The sequence below is a fragment of the Podarcis pityusensis genome, assembly GCF_964106645.2.
Source record: "Podarcis pityusensis genome assembly, chromosome: 7".
NCBI classification, from domain to species: domain Eukaryota; kingdom Metazoa; phylum Chordata; class Lepidosauria; order Squamata; family Lacertidae; genus Podarcis; species Podarcis pityusensis.
The window spans coordinates 49,880,816-49,903,004 of record NC_138031.1 but is presented as its reverse complement, the minus strand read 5'-3'; the positions used below and the strand labels follow the sequence as shown (position 1 = coordinate 49,903,004).

General features: G+C 41.4%; 1 long non-coding RNA gene across 2 annotated transcripts in view; it reads right to left on the bottom strand.

Annotated features, from left to right (window-relative positions):
• The window catches only part of LOC308481690, a 140,739-nt gene that overhangs the window by 31,753 nt on the left and 86,797 nt on the right, over nt 1-22,189 (bottom strand). For both annotated transcript variants that reach the window (XR_013988811.1, XR_013988812.1), the window contains exon 3: nt 17,099-17,160. This is a non-coding gene — a long non-coding RNA (uncharacterized lncRNA). The remainder of the gene's footprint in view (nt 1-17,098; nt 17,161-22,189) is intronic.

The following is a 22,189-nucleotide window of genomic DNA, read 5'->3' as shown; positions in this document are numbered from 1 at the left end:
AGCCTTTTTATGTACAACTAAATACATAAAGTCATCACACAGACAGGAAAAGGTATAGAGATGTGGGTGAAATTGGTTCAGTTCATATTTTAATGCAAAGCTACCCAATTTGCACTTCTTGAAATGATACTTGAATTGAAGCTATCTTTGAAATTCACACTTTTGCAATGCAGTTCTCCAGCCCAAAATATTGTGTACAAAAAGGCATATTTTAGATAAAAGGCTGCATTAAAATACACGTGATAGTGAAAACGGCAACCAAAAATGCATTCTAATTGCTTGCAAAAATGTGCATACTAGGCAAAAAAATTGCATGCAAATAATGGTGCGTATTAGGAAAAATGCACACTAAAATGCTAGTGAATTTTAACAAAGACGTAAAAAATAAATAAATCGTGAACTCCTCCAGCACAAGCAATCATGAGACATCAGAAGTAAAGGTGAGAGGTGACTTTCTTTGGTTGCTTGACTGGAAACAAGCTCCTTTCATCATTTCATTACCCATGCATGAATATATGGATCTTGTACTCACTTTTAACTCACTTAATATGTTTACCGGCACTTGCAAGTGTAACCTATGACCCCAAAAGTGGATGATGATGATCATTATTATTATCAAACCATCCTGATCCAACATCTCACCACACTCAATTTTTTTTGTGGGGCAGGAAGTAATAGTAATCATTGCCATAGCTAAATAAGAGATATACCAACCTTGAGGTGATTCAGTTTCGTTGGACATTGAGCTAAAAGTGTGGCAGTCGAGAAGGATGGCAGAAGACTTAATCCTGATCTCCCCTTTTCACACAGTCATTGGTCTGGAAAGGATGCTAATTCTAGCATTTTTATTTTTTTAAAAAACCAACATAGGAGCATGTTACTATGCTTTGGTAAAAGCTGAAACTTTGCTTTCTGTCTATGCCATAATTAGAGTCTTTCAAGGGTACTGGACACAACGGTTTAGGCCACCAATGTGTTTCATCTGTATACTTGGGGCATCTTGGGCACAATAGACAGACACACTGTTATTGTGTGTAACCTCTCGCTACTATAATGCTGCTACAAGAAATGTATGACTTCAGGCAGGATGCAGCTAATCACAAATAAATGATGTTTTATTGCCTCCAGAAGGCCAACGGGCTATGCAGCTTCAAAGCCACCACAGCAAAACAGCTGGATCAGATGTTATCTTAATGATTGTGCATACAGCTGCAGCTGTGTGATTATAGCTGGAATTTTGATAAATGTGTACCTGTAGAATCTACATGTTCATACACACACACACACACACACACACACACACACAGTGGTACCTCATGTTACATACGCTTCAGGTTACATCCACTTCAGGTTACAGACTCCGCTAACCCAGAAATAGTACCTCGGGTTAAGAACTTTGCTTCAGGATGAGAACAGAAATCATGCTCCGGTGGCACGGCGGCAGCAGGAGGCCCCATTAACTAAAGTGGTGCTTCAGGTTAAGAACAGTTTCAGGTTAAGTACGGACCTCCGGAACGAATTAAGTACTTAACCCGAGGTACCACTCTCTCTATATATGCGCTGCAGGTCAACAACCAGCCTGGGGCAGGAATCCAAATGGATGTCTATGACACAGGAATATATAAGCTGGTGGTCAGGTTAGGACAGCAACCAAAGAAAGGAAGTAGTACGGTAATTGGTAGGAAACTGATGCCCAGTGTAGATAGACAACTGACCATGGGAAGTGACAGAGAGAGTGGCTGTTGGTAAGGAAGGGTTCATCCATACTGTTGTTTAATGTGAACAGTCTGCTTCCTATATATCAGTTTTGTGCAAGTCGGAGTACAAGATATCTGTGGTCCATATTACATTCTGGTCCAACAACATTAGGAGGACCACAGGTTTTGGCTGCCCTGCACCAGACCATAGCTTATTGAACTAAAAGACAGTACTGAACTCCCACAGATTTCAAAAGGAATTCACACTGAACTCCAAATCCATAATTATTATGATTTGTATACCATCCTTCATCCGAAGATCCCATGGCGCTTCACAACAGAAAAATACAAAATAAGAGTACAAAATACATAATAAAACAAAAACAAGCCAATAACCCTTCTTCCACAAACACATTTAAAAAATCATAGAAAGTTAATCAGCTGAACGCCTGGTTGAAGAGAAACGTTTTCACCTGGCACCTAAATATATGTAATGAAGGTGCCAGACAAGCATCCCTGGGGAGAGCATTCTACAAATGGGGAGCCACCACAGAAAAGGCCCATTCTCGTGTTGCCACCCTCCAGACCTCTTGTAGAGGAGGCACACAAAGAAGAGCCTCAGATTATGATTGCAGGTTCCAGGTCAGTTCATATGGGGAGAGGCGGGAATAGGGTGTTTCTCTGTGTCCACAACCATAGGCACTGCACACAAACACTATATATGCAGTGTACTAGCACTGGATGCCCAAATGTGCAATTAGTAAAATAAATAAAATATATTAGCAACTGAAAGTTTTCTATTCCTACTTTAAGGTTTTCTTTTCAGACTTTCTGGCTAAATCTCAGTTTTCTGTCTAGTTGCTTAACTAGTGCCCAGATACACCTCTTTTGGTAAAGTTCCATGTGGCCCAATTTTGAACTATACATTTGCTAAAAGAGATTTTTGACATATTTCAGATGAATATTCTGTATGCCAATTCTTCAAAATAACTTTGTGTAAAACAATCCAACATTAATCTGGGCTCCCATATGGCCCTGATAAGGGAAGAATGCACATTTTGCTGAAGAAAAAGAAAATGTATTTTTGGCTAAGTAATATTAGAAAATAGTGGGTAAGTAATAAAACATGTTGTAAGCAAATAAGAAGGAAACTACTCATGCAACATACCTCAGCATCTTAACCTTCTGAGGGAACTTTTCAGGGCAGACATTAAGGCAGACATCTTATCAAATTGCATTTTACATAGCTATTTTTTACAACCGTGTGAAACAGAATCTTAATACACCCACACCCAAAAAATGATGAATAACTGGACTATGAAAAGAGGCTTCAGATAATCATACCATATTGCTTTGGAGGCTACAAGAGGTTTGTGAGACACTGCCTACCCACATACCTCTGTAAGTACAGATTCCAATCTCAGGTGATTGTCACTATTTGGGAATGACAGAAATTGAATCTCAGAATCTGAACAATATAGTTCATCTCCCCCCACCCCACTCCGTGGCAACTGCCTCCCCTTGAGTGTGTCATGTTTTACTTAACCATAAAGGTTTGCCAACTTGGTATGACAATTGTTTTTGAACTTGGAGATCTGCATTTGATCCCCATAGATCCTATCAACTAGCCTTGTAATCGGTAATTATTTATTTGGTTTCTATCCTGCCCTTTATTACAAGTGATCTCGAGGAGCAGGGGTCATATTGAAATAAAAATAATACAAAACAATACAGTAAAATCAATCAATAAAATATAATAAAGCCACCTCACGCCTGAGCAGTTTTATCAGAATAGCTTACAATCTGATTGGTTTACCTAGAATAACTTAATTATCTAAACACTGGTGAAAATCTAAACTTCTTTATGACTCAGTGTCCCTTTTATACTTTATTGCCTCCCACTCCCCATGGCCCAAGTTACTTACGCGTCTTCATACCTACTTACAGAATTTGCTTTTCCAAAAGTACCGTATTTTTCGCTCTATAAGACACACATCTTCCCCTCCAAAAATTAAGGGGAAATGTGTGTGCGTCTTATGGAGTGAATGCAGGCTCCTTGGCTTCAGCGATAGCGACGCGAAGCCTCCGAAGCGCTCCCACCGCACTCCAGAGGCTTCGCGTTGCTTTCGCTGAAGCCTGGAGAGCGAGAGGGGTCGGTGCACACCAACCCCTCTCATTCTCCAGGCTTCAAAGATAGCCGTCTGAAGCCTGGCTTCAGCGAAAGGAACCTGAAGCCTCCGGAGCTCAGCAGGAACTCCTGCCGCGCTCTGGAGGCTTCGCATTGCCTTCGCTGAAGCCTGAAGAGCGAGAGGAGTTGGTGCGCACCGACCCCTCTTGCTCTCCAGGCTTCAAAGGTAGCCTGGAAACCAAGGGTCTGGAAACCAAGCCTTATGAAGAACAGTTGAGGGAGTTGGGTATGTTTAGCCTAGAAAAGAGGAAATAGAGACGGGACATGGTAGGTCATCTCCAAATATCTCAAGGACTGTCACATGGAAGATGGAGCCAGCTTGTTTTCTCCTGCTCCAGAGACTAGGACTCAAACCAATGGCTTCAAGTTCCAAGAAAAGAGATTCCAACCAAACATCTGGAATAACTTTTGACAGTAAGAGCTGTACAAAAGTGGAACAGTCTCCTTGAGGAGGTGGTAGAATCTCCTTCCTTGGAGGTTTTTAAGCAGAGTTTGGATGACCACCTGCTATATAAGCTTTAGTTGAGATTCCTGCATGGAAAGAGGTTTGACTAGATGACCCTCAGTGTCCCTTTCCAACTCTACAATTCTGTGTTTCTATGATTTAGCACTCATAAGCACTCTGGTACAACTCATCTCAAAGTCCTAGCGCATTGAATTAAAAATAACATGCTGCCTTAGTGTGACCTACCTGCTTAAACGATTAATTCATTTACTTTCAGATTAATATCTCGTGAAAAATTAGCAAGGAAAGAGGTTTGAAGAAGGAGGGGAGAGAAAGGGGTTACAGAGAAGAGCTACAAGTTAACAACCAATTTCTTTGCAATGGGAGGATGTAAAATCCAAAGGCAGAGATAATATTACCTCCCCAGGGCATTAGACGCTTGGTGGTTTAGAGCACATGCCTTTGATAATCAGCATCAGTATCTCTTTCATGTCACTGAACAGAAAGTGGGCCTCTTCAAAGAGCCTAATTCAGAAAAGGAATTGTTAAACAGGCCTGACTGGGTTGAGCAGTGCTGGAAATGAAGAACCCTGAAGGGCAGGATTAGATAGGAGGTCAGCACTCTCAGGCCACGCAAAGGAATAAATTAATAGGCGTCTGTGTTGCGTCTGAGGTTTTGGGAGGTTGTCATAAAATACTCACAGAATTTCTCTCTCCCCTCCCCCTCCCTCGACCTCTCTCCTTGCCTTCCTCTCTCTTCATGTGTTTTCATAATTATTAAGAATTGTACCTTCTTGTCAGAAAATGCAATGAATTAGTTGGTGGCCAGGAGCTTATTGGCCTTAGCCTTTGAAGTGTTGCTACACAGCTTCAGTTGTATAACCTTATTTATTTTTCTTTAATCTGAACTTTTTCCTAATGTTAATCCTCCAAAAGATATTTGTCCTTTATGTAAGACGCTAGGCCATTTCAAAGAAGGGCAATATTTAGACTGACATTATCGGACAGAAGTGATGGCACTAGATGGAGAATATAATAAGAACCCCCCTCACCTGCTGTTACTCCCACACCCACTGGCAGAGGCGCCATTGCACCCAAGATTGAGAGGGCTCAGCGCACATTGCACGCGTGACGCATTGTCTGGAGGAGCCAGCCGCTGAAGCTGCGATGTGCAATGTGCAACGCCCGTAACAGCACATGTCAGGCCCCCTCAACACGGAGGGGGCCAGACCCATTTCCAACAAATATTGAGGGGGCCAAAGACACCTTGGCTCCCTAGAGTTGGTGCACCTGCCCACTGACAACTAATATTCTGCAGCGAACTACTTATAGGGCATGGAAATTTCACAGGTGTAATAATCCTAAATACCAGCTGGGGAACTGTGGGGCAGAATAGAGCTACAGAACCAGAACTGCCTCCCAAGCCCCAGGGCTTGTGTTGCTAAGGGAGGAAATGGGGGCGGGGAGACCTTTTTTTGTTCCAACAACTCAAGGCTGGCACATTCCCCAGAGCCCAAGGATTGGGTCTCTTAAGAGAATCCACACTTTGGATCCAGCAGGTCCCTAGCCTCAAACACCCCATTTCAGGGCTTTCTTGCAGGCTATTACTATGCCTTAGAATTGCACTACATACCTCATACCTCAGGATAAATACGCTTCGGGATGAATATTTTTGGGTTGTGCTCCGCGGGTTTCGCCGCGCGCACATGCGCAGACACTCAAAATGATGTCATGCGCATGCGCAGAAGCGCCGAAACACGATCCATGCACGCGCAGACACACGGACACGGGTTACGTTCACTTCGGGATGCGAACGGGGCTCTGGAAAGGATCCCGTTCGCATCCCAAGGTACCACTGTATTAGTCATCATGTTTAATAGCTACTGATATACCTATCCTCAATTTCAGTAATTCCCTTCTAAGCTATCTAAGTTAGCAACTATAATTTCAATGCTGTTATAGAAATAAATAAACCTTTGGTAGGTCCAAAGGCAAGTTAGAAACAAACATTCCTTCAGATGAATTTAGAGGCAGAGGGATTAATAGAAATTTGGTGAATGTTACAACCTATTGAGAAGTTTTGCATATTTTATTTATATTTACAAAATTACAGTGGTACCTCAGGTTATATGCCTGTTGTCTTTGTCCATGGAGTTTTCTTGGCAGGGATACTGGAGTGGCTTGCCGGTTCCTCCTCCAGGTGGATCACATTTGGTCAAAACTCTCCACTATGACCTGTCCATCTTGGGTGCCCTGCTCGGCACGACTAAACAACAACAACCTTGGGTTAAGTACTTAATTTGTTCCAGAGATCTGTTCTTAACCTGAAACTGTTCTTTACCTGAAGCACCCCTTTAGCTAATGGGGCCTCCTGCTGCTGCCGCGCCACCACCGGAGCATGATTTTTGTTCTCATCCTGAAGCAAAGTTCTTAACCTGAGGTACTATTTCTGGGTTAGCAGAGTCTGTAACCTGAAGCGTATGTAACCCGAGGTACCACTGTACTAGGCTAGAATAGATTACTTTTTACTGCAATTGAGAAAGAGACTTGTGCACGGCTAATGATTTCCTTCTGATCATGCCTCTGTGGGAGTAGTTCCTACATTAGGAAATAAATATAAATCTAGTATCTGGAGTGTGGATACTATGTTGTTGGGAGGCAGGCATGTTGTGGCTAAGAGAGATTATGAAGTTACGTTATTGAGATGTAACATAACTGAGAATGTGAGTCACAATACGCACTGGGAACTGGGAAATATTGCAGACCATAGTGAGCGGGAAATTTATTTCTGTAAAAGCTCATAAGAAAACGCTTACAGGAGATTATAGTTTTCAAAAGGGTATTAATTTATGACAAATGGAGGAAATTAGTGTGTTGTATGAAACAATAGAGCATGTTGTGCAAGTTATTCCAGCTCTTAATATTGACATTTAATAGTTCATTAAAAATGGAAAAGAATATTGTGATTTGGGATACTGGGAGAAAAGTTATGGGTAAACAACAAAGGAATTGAGCAGCCAGTCTGCTGTGGGAAATTCAGGGATTTCTATATCCAGAAGAAATCACTTATTTGAACTGAGTATAATTTAAGGATTTTGTGGGTCAGCCTATAAAATAGTTAAATCTTCTCAAACCATTTAACTCCAACAAGAAAGATGCAAAATGAGAGCAGCTGCTTATCCTCACTTAAAAAAATATATTCCTCAGGTGCTGCTTAAACATGTTTTTAAAAATTCCTACACAGAGGGCAATTGCATATAGCCAAAAAGTGCATCACACATGTTCAGAATCTTATAACGATGACTGCATACATGGACTTTTTCTTCGGGGGATACATCCTCTGAGAAGTGATCACTGGCCACAGCTTTCTCAGCATATGTACAGTGACTGGAAATATCACCACAACCCCAGACATGGGACTGGCAGACATGCTAACTACACATGGGCTGCATCCTGTATATCAATCAATCATCTTATTTGTGTGCCACCTTTCCAAAGTTAAAACCATGCTGAAGGTGCCATACAACATGAAAAATACATAATTACAAACATAATAAAAGTAGTCATAAACAATAAATAAAACATCAAAAAGTACACAACCAAACAGAACCATTGCCACATAAATCATAAAATATAAAATAAAGATACAAAAAATTAATATAAATAACAACCCCCCCTAACAAACCCCATAAACAATACCCCAAGCCCTAAGGTCTTTTCAGCAGCCTCAGCTTTTGTAGCAAGAGTCACTCAGGGCTCCACCCTCCTAGGCCCACATCCCTCAAGTGTCCTGAAAACCAGGAACATCCCTTTATTTTGTATGTGAGTACAGTGCCCATTTGACATTGATCCTGAGCTGCAATCTTGACCTGATTTTTTTTTTCAGAGACATGATCTCACACGGGTCATGTGACATGGAAGATGCATCCCCAGGTTTTTCACCTCAGTGGGTTTGAGGATACGCAGGCCAGGTGGGGAAAGGCCTGCAAGACAGGGAGCAGTTCCAGGACTCACAGCCAAGATGGTTTGTGGAAATGCCTTCTTTGCTATATTGCACTGTGCAAAGTGAGCTCAAGAAAATATTTAGAATCTGGGGACTATTCTCAGAACTTTTGCAGCTGAATGGAACAATGGGAGGTGGTGTCCAAGAAAAAGCAAAAGCTTGTAAGATACTGAATGGGCCTAACTACCTCAGAAGACATTGTTGGCTCTCCTATCTATGTGCTTGTTCTCCCTGGCTTATCCTCCAAATATCCTGGATCTGTGTTTAGTGTGGGTATTCTGCACAGAAAGAGTGTGATTCATATAGGGCCATCTATCCAGATCTGTCCTGACTTTACAATGTTGTTTAGCAACCCTGGTGCACTGCAAGCAGTGATGTTTTGCAAGCATAATTTGGTTCCTAAGCCTTATTATTCTTTACATGTCATTGCCTTTACAAGAAGGATGAGCTGCAGCTCAAGGGGTGCTGGCCTTGTAATGCACTGGGAATATTAATATTTTCCAGATTTAAACTGATTCATCTGTGGAACTTCATGTCTGGAAATTAATTTTTCATGTGTATATTGTGAGTTCCTAATTTTGTTTAATTTAAAACTCTTTATTGCCATCTGTTCCAAGTGGGCTGTTTCTTGGCATTTCTCATCAGAGCTGTTGCGTGCAGATTAGTCCTTGAAGTCTGTGGCACCATCCCTACCAAATGAAAGGGAGGAATTTCACCCCCTAGACAGAGGGTTCTTTTTCTACAGCAAGAAATGCAAAACTTTGGCAAGCAGCAACTTAAAAGGAAGAGACTTTTATGTTGTTGTTAGGTTTTTTGTTTTGTTTTGAGGGGAGGGGAAAGGATACTCAGCTGAATTACAGGGTGTTGTGTGTTATTTTCAGTGCATCTTCTCCCAACTTTATTTAGTTCAGTGACTCATGTTTCCTTACCAAGGTTAACCAGTGTGGGGAGAGGTATGTGTGTTATCTTAGCTTTTCCTCTACACCTTCCCGTCCTTACACAAAGTATCAGATAGGTACTGAGATACATCCACTGGCTTTCCTTGTTATCATCAGTGTCCTGGTTTACAATTCTGCTGTCATGATTTACTATTAATTTTGATTAAACCTTGACACTTTTCAGTTACCTATACAACTCATATCTTCACAGCTTTGTATCTCTCTCTCTCTCTCTCTCTCTCTCTCTCTCTCTCTCCCCCTCTCTCCTTCCCCTTTCTCCTCATGTACCTTTTTAGTCCTCATCTTTGCATGTTTCCCATTCCTTAAAACTGGCTATGTCCTTTTGCATTTGTTAATAGCCATTCACACCTGCTTCTTGGGAGAAAAGCAATGACAAACCTAGACAGCATCTTAAAAAGCAGAGACATCACCTTGCTGACAAAGGTCTGTATAGTTAAAGCTATGGTTTTCCCAGTAGTGATGTATGGAAGTGAGAGCTGGACCATAAAGAAGGCTGATCGCCGAAGAATTGATGCTTTTGAATTATGGTGGTGGAGGAGACTCTTGAGAGTCCCATGGACTGCAAGAAGATCAAACCTATCCATTCTTAAGGAAATCAGCCCTGAGTGCTCACTGGAAGGACAGATCCTGAAGCTGAGACTCCAATACTTTGGCCACCTCATGAGAAGAGAAGACTCCCTGGAAAAGACCCTGATGTTGGGAAAGATTGAGGGCACAAGGAGAAGGGGACGACAGAGGACAAGATGGTTGGATAGTGTTCTTGAAGCTACCAGCATGAGTTTGACCAAACTGCGGGAGGCAGTGGAAGACAGGAGTGCCTGGCATGCTCTGGTCCATGGGGTCACAAAGAGTCGGACACGACTAAACAACTAAACAACAACAACAACATAGCAAGAATATTTTCCAGTATCTATCCCTTTGGTTTCCCTATATATATACTGGTTTCTGTTTTAAATTCTTTCTTAATACCTATCTCTAATGTCTAGCTTTGCTTTATCAGTCACTGGCAAATCACACACACTGTGTCTAGAAGCGAAAACACTTTTGTTTACTCTGTATCCACTGTGGTCCTACCACTGGTTTGGGAAGCAGTGAACACATGATGTTAGCCATCCATACTTATCCTGTACCTATCCTGGGTTTTTAAAATATGAAATACTGTATTTTGGTGCATCTTTTTCCTAAACCACCTTAGATCTGAGTTGAGAATAAGAACGGCTGCCTCTCTCTCTTGCCTCTAGCCTCTTCCTGAAGGAAGCCCTCCTGGGAAGCCCTTGCTTTGATCTCTTCTCTCTCTCCAGCCTTCCCTCTAGGGAAGACAGGTGATAAAGCAGAATGAGAAATGCTTCCGTTATGACAAATTGTCGAGGCAAAAAAATAAATTGCTGTGCTCAAAGCAACAGGCAATTGAGACATGGATTGTCACACATGGTGTTTGTGCATAGTATATTGCACGTGCACTTTGGAAAATTTATAGCTGTCGGAGGCTTTCCACTCTTAGTGGCATCTAGTGACATATAAACACTACCATTCTCTGTATTCTTACATGAGATCTTTTTAAAAAAAATAAATAAAAATTGAATGCTCAAATGTAAAATTAGGTGGGCAATTGGACCAGAAGATACAATTCAAAATTTTAAGACGATACAATTCCACCATGAAGTTATTGAGACTTTAGCTTTTTGCTTAAATCCCATTTATTTCAAGAAATTGTCCAGGTGTGCATAACTCTACATTGAGCTGATTCATATTTTGTAAGTTGTACTGTGCCATTGCTATTTATTCCATTTTCTTACAGCTTTTTCGTTTTTAAAGAGCTTTTGCATCTTATTTATGTTGTTGGGTGAAGCTTGCCCTAACAGCATTTTGGTTGATGGAAGTCTCGAAACCAAATACTTGTCAGTTGCTGTTTATGATGGCATTGCCAGAGTTGAGCCGTGCAGGATGCTGCTGCTTCCCTTCTTGCATGCTTAATATGGCACCGTTAGCGCATCAGCATCTTCTTCTTTTTAGATGAGCCTCTGATATGTTTTACCTCATATGTTTTTACGAAGATGTTGTATTATGATATTTTTCTGTTGCTTATTTTGTGGTTAGATCTGTTTTTCCATTTTGTTGTGAGTTATATATATATATATTATGAACTGCCTTGAGCTTGATTTCATCATAGAACAGTGGGATAGTAACATCCAAGTAAATAAACAAGCTCGGCACAACAGCTTTCAAGGATAAGTGAGATGTTGAGTGAGAATAATTGAGAAATTCATTAGTTTCATGTCCAGTCACAACATACCCGGCTGATGCAATCAGATCAAAATTCTAGGGCTACTATAAAAAAGTTACAATATATTAGGAAATTATTACTGTTTAAAGTAAAAAGAACTTTTTTCAAAAAAGGGAATAGTTTTGTGATATATGTATCTGAACAACTTGATTTTAACATGAATGAACTCTTTCTTTGAGACTAAAAGGCTGTGCCTTTAATGTTTTCCAAAAAGATTGCTATTTCTTGTTTTTATCACTTGCTGGCATGCCATAAAGGCATTTTAGCACCTCTTGCTTTAGATTAATGCAGAAGATTACTTTAAACAACAGCTGATTTTAATCATGTTAATATCAACTCACCCTCTTCTTTTATAAATAACATTTTAAAACACATTTGTATTATTTTCAGCTCAGTATTTTCCAAACAATTAAGCTCATCAGAGGCAGAATAGACAGAAAATACCGTAGTTTGCTTTGTTTACTTGATGATTTTCACCTATCAGTGGTATCTGGCTAAGTCAGACCCATGCACGTCCAAGCAAGACCACAAAGCTGGATGGGATCCAAAAGGCCATGCAGTCCAACTCCACATGGAGAGGCAGGAGAGCTATCCACCAGGATACAACTGATAAAACAAACTATTATCAGATAATATTAGATAATGTATTTTTATGTTGTAAACTGACCTGAGATCTATGGATGAAAGGCGGTATATTAATTTAATGATCGCTTACCCATTTCTAAGGGACGTGGGTGGTGCTGTGGTCTAAACCACAGAGCCTAGGGCTTGCCGATCAGAAGGTTGGCAGTTCGAATCCCCGCAACGGGGTGAGCTCCCGTTGTTCGGTCCCTGCTCCTACCAACCTAGCAGTTCGAAAGCACATCAAAGTGCAAGTAAATAAATAGGTACTGCTCCAGCGGAAGGTAAATGGCATTTCCGAGCGCTGCTCTGGTTTCGCCAGAAGCGGCTTAGTCATGCTGGCCACATGACCCAGAAAAACTGTCTGTGGACAAACACCGGCTCCCTCAGCCAGTAAAGCAAGATGAGTGCAGAACTCCAGAGTTGTCCGCGACAGGACCTAACGGTCAGGAGTCCCTTTTCCTTTTACCCATTTCTGGTTGGTAGGCAGTTATGGTCCCTCACTGGTCAGCCACCATCTCTGGCAGACAGGATTTCAACGGGCAGGACTTCCGCCCAGACTGCAAAATTTAAATGGGCCAAACAGAGGCCCACTAGTGTGTGGAAGCATCCCTGGCAGACTGTGAGCCGGATGACTCCACTCCAGTCTGCCAGTGATGCTTAAAAGCCATCTGCACCAGGGTAGTATTTAATAAATAATAATAAGGATACTTTTCAGCCGCGTGATATTACAATTCTACTACTATCCCCCATTTCTTGCAGTTTAGTATCTTAAATAAGAGTCAGACCACTGGTCCATCTAGCTTAGGGGATTTTTTTTTTCATCTCTAACCCTGGTCTATACAGCCTGGTAGCAGCTGTCCACACACATGAATCTTCCTGAGCTCTGCCTAAAGATACCAGAGATTGTATGCAAAGCATGTATGCTATCACTAAGCTATGTCTCTTCCCCCACGGATATGATCTAACACTGTTCTCACTATCAAGAGTTGTTTAGGGAAAGTGGTTGATTGATGGCACCACCAACTGTATCCAAGAAGCCTATTTTATTCAACTTCCATTCCCAGAAAACCAGACTATCTGTGATCTAAGGTCAGCTCATTCATCAGATCATAAGTTGCTTGTCAGGTTCACATTTATAACCAACTACTAGTAACTCTATTAGGATGGAGGCTTTGCTCAGCACCAACCAAGACTTTCAGTGCTTTCAGCCAATTTATGGATTATGCCTCTGGTGGAGAAGGACACACTATGTGGCAGGAAACCACAGTTCACGAGTGAATTCATAGGGATTTAACTGTTGAAGGATCGGTGAAAGTGATGGATGTCCCCACATACACAGAGCCAATTATTCAAATTGCCAGTATAGTCACATCATACATAGTTGCTAACAATGAAAAAAGTAGTTCAGCAGTAGTAGTAGCTGCAGTTCTGGCAAACATTTTTTAAGTGGTGGCGGGAAACAATGTTCATTACAAACCATGCATAAAGGTAAAGGTACCCCTGCCCGTACGGGCCAGTCGTGACCGACTCTAGGGTTGCGCGCTCATCTCGCTTAAGAGGCCGGGGGCCAGCGCTGTCCGCAGACACTTCCGGGTCACATGGCCAGCGTGACGAAGCTGCTCTGGCGAACCAGCACCAGAGCAGCACACGGAAACGCCGTTTACCTTCCTGCTATAAAGCGGTACCTATTTATCTACTTGCACTTAAGGGTGCTTTCGAACTGCTAGGTGGGCAGGAGCTGGGACCGAACGACGGGAGCCCGCTGCGGGGATTCGAACCGCCGACCATACGATCGGCAAGTCCTAGGCACTGAGGTTTTACCCACAGCACCACCCGCGTCCCATGCATACAAGCTGTTAAACCATGCATACAAGCTGTTAAACCTATTACAAAGTGACTGGCACATTCATGATACACAGTGGAAAGTCTAAAACAAAAGTAAAATGTTGTGGAAATCACTTTAATAGCATGCAGATGAATATGATGGTCTGCATTCAGACCATTCCAAAACAAAGGTGAAATAACAAATTACAAAATATGCTACAAGAAAAATCATTGAGCTTGTAATGCTTACCTATACTGTATAATCAAGTGCCATTTCTCTAAGAAGCTCTTCTCTAACTCAGAATGCATGAACAGTCAGCATTCTATAGGCTAGGACCCTCAAAGCCACATGCTTTTTGGGTAGTGTGTATTGACATTTGTAACATTAGCTAACACATAACTTTCAATAAAACTCATGACCCAGACCAACTAACCAAGCAGTCTTTTATTTGATGACTATTTTCTCTGCTGTCTTATTATTAACCTTTGTAAGCTCCTCTGGGAACTTTTTTAAAACTGAAGAGCAGGATACAAATGCTTTAAATAAGATTGGGGTCATTTCTTTTGTTTGTTTCTTGCAGTGTGTGTGTGTGTGTTGGTACCCAGCCATCTCTAAAGCACTCTTTATTTTGGAAGTGTATTTGTCTGGAGGTAGGGTGGCTGAGCTTCCAGGTAGCTCCCTGCTATGGCAAATGAGTGGGATGAGTGCAAGGCAAATGAAACCAAGGGAACAATACAATAATGTGCCTGTGTGCAATTCTGCATGTATGAGCCAACGTTACAAACTGAGAAAGAACTACAATCCATTTCTGAATGCTAACCAAAAAAACTTATAAACACCAAGTCAATGCCTAATCAAGCGGAGGAGAGTTCACCCATCACTAGGCTGATGCTTAACAACTTTTAAATCAGCTCTCAAACACCTTTAAACAAGCACCAGGAATGGACACCAAATGAGCCAAATGCAGCCAGAGAGGTACTTTCTCTACAGCCTGCAGGGTCTGTCATTTCAAAATAATACAAGCTTCTGAAAGAGCAGAAATGCATTTGAAAACAATATGATTACAAAAATACCTGAAATATTAGAAACAAGAAGTTGAATGAAAATGAAGCCGAACTCATGGTTTTCAATTCTCATGTGCTGTTAAATTTAATTATCTATTGTCTTTAAGGGTAGGCTTAAAGTAAAACATAATAATTACTTGAGATTCTAATCTAGAACATAATAGTAGCAGTAATGTTTTAGCATTACAGAAGCTTAACTGGAATAACGGCCAAAATATAGCAAATTAATGTTGATTAACACTATGACAAATAAAACACTTCTCTCTCTCTTGTTCACTCTGGGATCCAGATGGATACTAGTTAGTATACTTTATTTGACAAAAGTCATATTTCATAACTGTGTTTTACTTTGGCTTGGTTAAAGTAGCTGTGACTTTTTCTTAGGGAAAATAGGTGTTGGAGCCATAAGGTCTGCTACAGTCGCCAGCAGACAGCATATAAAAGAGTACTAGAGATTATACCGAGTTCAACATTAACAGTATGTTAAAGAAATGACAGTAAATTGTTAATGGTGCCGTAAGAGGTAGAGTGGAATCATTTTGTACTGCAAACATGTCTTCCAGAGAAAATGTCCCAACATTAAGGAAAAAAAAGATAGCTTTCAGCTGTTATTAAATAAGAAGCTAATGTTCCATTTCTTCTGGGAAATTGGTACTTTCTCTTTAATGGGAATGAAAAATAAAAAGAAAGCAGAATGTAAGTATATGCATGGGTAAGTATATGCATAACAAACCCTACAAGACCATTTCTTAGGTTTAGCATCCTGTTGGCTACCCACAACCACCGTAATTGAGTACTGCCTAAAGTAGCCGTCATTAGTACCCAAGGTCACTCAAAGGTCTGCCCCAAAAACATGATTCACATGTGAGACAAACCTGTTTAAAAAAATAATTCCTGCCTCAAACTAACTAATGAAAGGCAAGAGCAAGGAATGTCATTTTCCCACTGGAATTCAGTATTGTACAGAGGTAAGAGACAGAGGAGCTATTGAAGATATGAGATAGCTCTCCTCCTGCTCATCTTGGATTAACACAGGCATGATCCAAGTATTTCCCCTCTCTCCCCCCAAATCAGGAATAGCTCAGAAGGATGAGCCTTCCATAGTGTGCTATTGCTTCTCACCCCTAGTTTTATCTTCAAAATAGCCATCTTAACAAAGCAATGGAAAAACATCTGCCGATACCTGTATTTTACTATTAAAATAACAATTGAACTGGGAAAGCTGCCGAGCTATAGAAAATAAATCCTTAAACCTTAAAAATGGCACTGCTGGATCAGGCCAAAGGCCCATCTATTCCAACCAGGACATGGACGCAACAGCACTCTCCTCACTTGGAATTTCCAGCAACATTGTGGCTAGTAGCCATTGATAACTTTATCATCCATTCATTCATCCAATCCTCTTTAAAGCCATTGAACTTGGCGGTGATTATATTTGTTGCATTTAGGGACACCCGCTGGGACGCGGGCAGCGCTGTGGGTTAAACCACAGAGCCTAGGACTTGCCGATCAGAAGGTCAGCGGTTCGAATCCCCGCAACGGGGTGAGCTCCCGTTGCTCGGTCCCTGCTCCTGCCAACCTAGCAGTTCGAAATCACCTCAAAGTGCAAGTAGATAAATAGGTATCGCTCTGGCGGGAAGGTAAACGGCATTTCCGTGTGCTGCTCTGGTTTGCCAGAAGCGGCTTAGTCATGCTGGCCACATGACCCAAAAGCCATACACCGGCTCCCTTGGCCAATAAAGCGAGATGAGCGCTGCAACCCCAGAGTCGGTCATGACTGGACCTAATGGTCAGGGGTCCCTTTACCTTTACTATTTAGGAACAATAGGAAAATCTTACATACATAAATTGATGCTGGGTAATGTGATTAAAGGTAACTAAGCTCAACTGCTATTTTTAAAACAATTCTGGCTCTACTGTAAAATATGGACATCTTCCTGAAGACATATCACAAATACTTCACTATTCAACAGACATTTTATATATACAGTATATAACTCTTCACTTACAGTTCTGAACAGCTGAACCAAGTTTCTTTTTTCAATCTCCAGAATCTGTTTGATGCAAAATCCTGCACAAGGGAAAGGGGGGGGGGAGAGTACAAACAGAATGTTCAAGTCTATTGAAGTATCTTTTAAAAAATAATCAAGTTGAGAAGTTCAGCTTTTTTAAGAGGCCACATTTAACAGTCAGTGTAATCAAACACAATCTTCCTTCTGTGTTTTGTGTTCATAAACCTTCATGTGGAGGCTCTGAAACGAAGCCAAGGGAGAAAATGTTAGTCCTAACTGCACTTTAAAGTTGACCATTTATACTGCTAAATCTGCACTTATGTGGAAGTTTTTATAGGTATCATGGCTTTATGTGACTGAACTGCATTTTCTCTTTAAAAAGGAAGGGGGTGGGGAGAGAGCTTTCCCACATGTTAAATGTTTTGGATCAGGTATCCTATTATCTTAGTTCTCTTTAAAATATCCTCAGGTTGCTCCATATTGAAAAGCTTTTGGAATATGTGGATGTCAGATAATATAAACAGCAAAGTCTACTCAGGATGCAAACTTTCAATAAAGTTTCTGTAAAGTGACTGTACATATGTGTTGGATATCCAAAAAGTTGCATAAAAGTCTTGCCCATATAGTTGCCAGCTGGCAAGGTGCTGCTCCTCTTATTAAATTTATCAGTCAATCCTCATGGAACTCTGGACAATTGAATGTTCAAGATCAAACTCTTCAAGCTTCTAAATATAGTCATTGAAAAGGGTCTGGGTCCAATAATACAGTGTCATTCCTGGATCACTTCTCAGTGCAATCCATTTTTACAGCAGGATCAATATGTTAATTTTTCCTGGACTGTGTCCTCAAGGAAAACATTGTGTGTTTGAATGTTGACTCACAAAGAAGAAGAAGAAGAAAAGAAGAAGAAGAAGAAGAAGAAGAAGAAGAAGAAGAAGTCGTAGTCCTTTGGCACAATTGTTCCACCTGCAAGGAGTTTGTTATGGGGAAGCAATCCAATCTAGGTAGCACAGTTCAGGACAAAGCTTTAATATTTGGTTGTGCTGGTTCTGTAAACCAACTCAGGGCTTATTCACATTTCCTAGTGTCCTGCTGTTTCTCTCCAGGGAAAAGCACATTTTAGCTCTCAGTTGGAGCAAACAGCAATTTGAGTTTTCCCCAGATTGCCATTTGTTCTGCTCTATCGCTAAAGAACGGATTTTCCCTTGGAAGGGAGTGGCAAGGGGAAAATCACTCTGACCTGTGCAGCACAAGCTAAAGTGTGGATGAGCCCCTACAATGGATGCTTCCAGACAGGAGGCTTAGAATCACAGAATTGTAGAGTTGGAAGGGACCCCGAGTGTCAACTCTTCAACCGTCTGCAATGCAGTAATCTTAAAATGTGGTTTCTCCATCCAATTTGAAACCATACCAGACGTTCCCTACTTAGCTTTGCAAATGTGCTGCAGGTAAAGCAGTGTCTAGGCCTTGTTCCCTTCCAGGTAAAATCCCCTAGAGTAATTTCTTTGCCCCTCATAGCCCTTCAACCTGGATTGGATTATGCCCATGGTTCCTCATCTTCCATAAATTCAGCCAAATGTTACATCCTCACACATGTATCAATAGGTCTACTACTGCATGGCTAAAGGAAGATAAACAAGCAAAAAGGCACCATGATGGGCCCATGGTGGGGCATGCATGGGATTACAGCACAGATCAGGAGTCATAGCTATAATCTAACACAGTGGCAGGCATAATCTCAGGGGCCAAATAGAGAGGCCTAGAAAGTCACATTTGCACTATGAGTCTGAGATTCCCCATCCTTGAGGGTCCTCATCCCTGCTCTAACATAAGGTTCCTTAAGATAAATCATATGTGTGAATGTATGTGCATTGGATCAAACTATTAGCCTGAAATAGAGCAATAGTTCACCCATAATTTAAATCTTACATGGAGCATTACATTAGTATTTGGTTCCTATTATATCTTGTAGCATTCCATACAAGCCACCTGTCCAGGCTAGAATAGATAGTCCATTAGATGTCCTTTGTATATTGTCCCTGGGTTTCCTAGAAGTCTTATCATCTCTTGGAACTGCTATTCAAACTGCTTCAAAGGTTATTGCTAATATCATTTGTTTTGTTTTCTGCTGGGTATAGTTGCACCATGCCTAGAAACTCAGCTATCCTGCAGTCCATTTGTTTTTAATGGCTTTTAAAAAAACAACAACACTATGCCTATGCTTCTTCTGTGTGCAGTCTCTCATGGCAAGTATGATGACAAGCTTCCAGTCTTAATAAGTTATAGAGCAAAAATCCTCCAAACGCTACTTCCCCAAAAATATTGGGTCCCAGTCTGATTGAGAGAAAAAAGAAGATCCATCAGATGGTTTGTCTCAGGGGTTCCCAAACTTATTTGGCCTACTGCCTCTTTTCATAAAAAAGGTACTCAGCACCCCCTGGAAATCTACCCTCTTTAAGCTGCGATCCACTTCCCAATGAAGCTGAAAGGGGTTCACCCAAGCCCAGAAAAACCCCTTGCCTCCAGAGCCAAGGGAGGCGTTGTCGCCATCCTGCAATAGTGCCCAACCTGGTGATAAGCGTCATCGCACAACAGATGAAACATGTATGAATGGTTTTTCAAAATTTTCTTCTCTTCACTTATTTCTTTACGCTTCCACTGTCCCCATATTTTTATTCAATGTCCCCCAATTGCACCCGAGGCTACTACCACCCCCCTGGATCGTTCCAGCACCCCTAGCGGGCGGTATCACCCACTTTGGGAAACACTGGTTTGTTTATTTACTCCACTTATCTCCTTCCTTCCATCCATCAAAGAGCTCAAGGAGGCATACAAGGTTTTTACCCGGCTCCTGGTTTAATACTTACAACAACCCTGTGGGTGGGGTTTGTCTGAGAAAGAGTCACTGGCCAAAGATCACTCAGTGAGATTCATTAGAATCTGGGTCTCCTCAGCCCCAGTTTGACACCTTAACCACTAACGTATATTGGCAACATTCAGATCCTAGACGGCGGTTTGTTAGGGGTTTGTACTTGAAAAATATAGCAGAATTCTGAAGGGAAAGATGAGGAAGCTGATCAGTTGGGAAGACCCATTAGTCAGACACAGTCTGATGGCTATAGATATCATCAAGGCAGCTAACTTGTTCTTACAACAGCCAGAGCCAAACTGAGCTCCTAGGTGCTGGAGTAAGCCCTGCTATCTCTGAACCAAGCGCTTCAATATACCTTAAAGGCACAATTATCTAATCAAGAGCTTAGGACTCCTTTGGAACTCCATGGTTTCCTCATGGGCCATTTGCCATCTCATTCAAGGAAACCCAGGTAAATGTGAAATCCAGGGGAAAGAATTAGGCATGACACTGATTTATTATTTTTTCAGTGCACTCCCTTATGTAAGATGTTGATATACATATGTGAAGATTGGTTTCTACAATTTATTGCTGTGCAGGACCCTCAACAGTTTGCACGACTGATGTTGATGGGCAGATCACATTAGGTCTTTCAATAATGATGTTTATTTATGGGTAAGAATTATATTAATACAAAAGTTAAAGATACTATACTGCAGTCTTGTATATAACTACTATTAAACACCATTATATATATTATTCCCCTATGTTATGTAAGAGAATATTAGAACTTTAAAGCAATATGCTCAGAAAACACTCTATAGCACAATCTCCTTTTAAAACAAGCTGAGATATGCATGGCATCCATTGTTATCAGAGTTCTTGGCATACAGATTTAACAAATATTACACATGCCTAAAGTGTAGGCTTAACCAGCTGGTCCTTATCCTAATCTGACCCCAAGAACTGGGTGTGACTATTAAAAACCCTTTTCAAGGCAAAAATTTGTTTCTAGGATATTTATGAAGCAAGTTTGCCATATTTGCTAATCCTAGAAAAGAATGAGAATGCAAGATTTTGACTAACATGAGTAACTTTCCATGGTAGGCTTGTGTAGTAAAATATACCTACGGAAAATTTCTACCTTAAACTTTTAAGTAATTGAAAAGATTACATGAGAGAGAGATGAATATCTTTTAAGAAGACATTCAGTAGCTAATTAAAATCAGGTCCAGTGCATGTTGCATAGCCATAGAAAGTAAAAAGGTGATTGGAATGTCTTGGCTTCATTTTACCTTCTTGCACAGTAAGAAATTATATATTTATCATATTTGAAATATATGGCGGCTAACAGATTGAGGTTGAATCCTGACAAGACAGAAGTACTGTTTTGGGGGGACAGGAGGCGGGCAGGTGTGGAGCACTTCCTGGTCCTGAATGGGGTAACTGTGCCCCTGAAGGACCAGGTGTGCAGCCTGGGAGTCATTTTGGACTCATAGCTGTCCATGGAGGCGCAGGTCAATTCTGTGTCCAGGGCAGCTGTTTATCAGCTCCATCTGGTACGCAGGCTGAGACCCTACCTGCCTGTCTTGCCAGAGTGGTGCATGCTCTAATTATTTCTTGCTTGGACTTCTGAAATGCACTCTATGTGGGACTACCTTTGAAGGTGACCCAGAAACTACAACTAATCAGACAAAACTTTTCCCATGGACCCCTTTAGCGAAGTAAAAAATTGGTTCTAGTTTTGACTAAGGATCCAACTGAATGCATTTCCTGTCAAAAGCTGTGACTGTTAATATGAGATAGGCAAAACCTCCAGACATGCCCCATTTGCCTGCAAGCAAAGTCCTCCCTGGCCCTGAATATGGCGACCAATTAATTCCACAGCAAGGTTGTGCTACAGAACTGTCTGCCTACTTTCAGGCACAGCCAAGAGATACGGGGGGTGGAGGGTGGCATCCATTTCCAACTGTGCCGCTCACTCACAGCACAGCTGGAATTTATACTATAGAGATGTATCTGAGAGAAGACTAGCTCCCCCAGTTCTGTCTCCCTAAACCACATCCACTGAACCAGCCACAATTGGCCAATCTGAAGTTCATTTTTTGGTGATTTGACGCAGAAGACCCCCAAGTGGCCAATGCTGTTAGTGCCACTGGCAGTCATGTAGGTGAGGACCCTTGCCCTCCCCAATTCCGCCACAGCCATGCCAAGCTACAATCGCTGCCACTGGAAAA